This window comes from Octodon degus, unplaced genomic scaffold (genome assembly GCF_000260255.1).
Source record: "Octodon degus isolate 3935 unplaced genomic scaffold, OctDeg1.0 scaffold00015, whole genome shotgun sequence".
NCBI lineage: Eukaryota > Metazoa > Chordata > Mammalia > Rodentia > Octodontidae > Octodon > Octodon degus.
In genome coordinates, this window is record NW_004524591.1 from 10,364,542 (window position 1) to 10,365,682 (window position 1,141).

The window sequence follows — 1,141 nt, forward strand, 5'->3', positions numbered from 1 at the left end:
AAAATAAAATAAAATAAAATGAACAGAGACTCCTATACTCTGGTTTCTCTTCAGATCGTATAAACCATTTACCTTTTCCTCCAAAGTGAACACCTCCAGAGACTCGCCCATAATAAGGGTCCTGCATCGAGCAGGCCACTGAATCCGGCCATGGTGGCACACGCCTGCAATCCCAATGCTGGGGAGACTGAGATGGAACGATCGCTATGAGTCTGAGCTGTGTAGAGAGACCCTGTGCCAAATACATAAACAAATCTAAAAAATTGATTGTGTTCTTCATGCTTTAAATAGAAGAAACTGGATATTATGAAGAATTTTAGGTAACAAATTGAAAATTAGGAAGAAATTAACAAATGTGTTTTGAACTTATGCTTTTTGCTTCTTCCTTGTTCTCTGAATCTAGGTCTTCTCAAAGTACCCTTAAAAATATATGTCTACCTTACTGCTTTCAAAATAGACCACAAAGGCTACTAGAATCTTGCCCTTCCCCAAATCCTTCAAGCCTATCCATGACATTAAGTTAATCACACCTAATACAAAACACTCTGTCCCTCTCATTCTCAGAAAAGTATGTTTCCCTTAAAAAATGGGCCCAACGCCTTTTATATCTTTCTATTTCTGCAAGAACCGTCCATTCCAAACAGAGAGCGCTCATTCCTCTACTGAGAGGTAACTCGCCTTGCACTCCTGAGGCCGCCCTTGTTCCTCCTCCAGGCATCTTCACTCAGTGAAACGTTAACCATTCTCCAGTAGCTGACCCCAGGGCCACCCCGACCTGTGGCCAAAGCTATCTTGTATCATAATGTTCTCTCTTAGTGTTCTCAGATAAGTCACTCCTTGTCCTATTCATCACACAGTGTCCTTTTCCCAGATATATTAGGTACATTTCTCTAGAGAAATGGATTCATTGTGTGTGTGTGTGTGTGTGTGTGTGTGTGTATGCGCACTATGTGTATGAGCAAAGAAAAAGATAAAAACCCAAAGAATCATGATGCCTGCCAAGTCCAAATCCACAATGTGGGAAACTGTAATTCTGGCAAGAAATGGATGTCTTAAAAGAATTCCTGCTTCTATACTTCTGTGGGAGGGATGAGTTCAGTCTCTCTCCTCTCCTCTCCTCTCCTCTCCTCTCCTCTCCTCT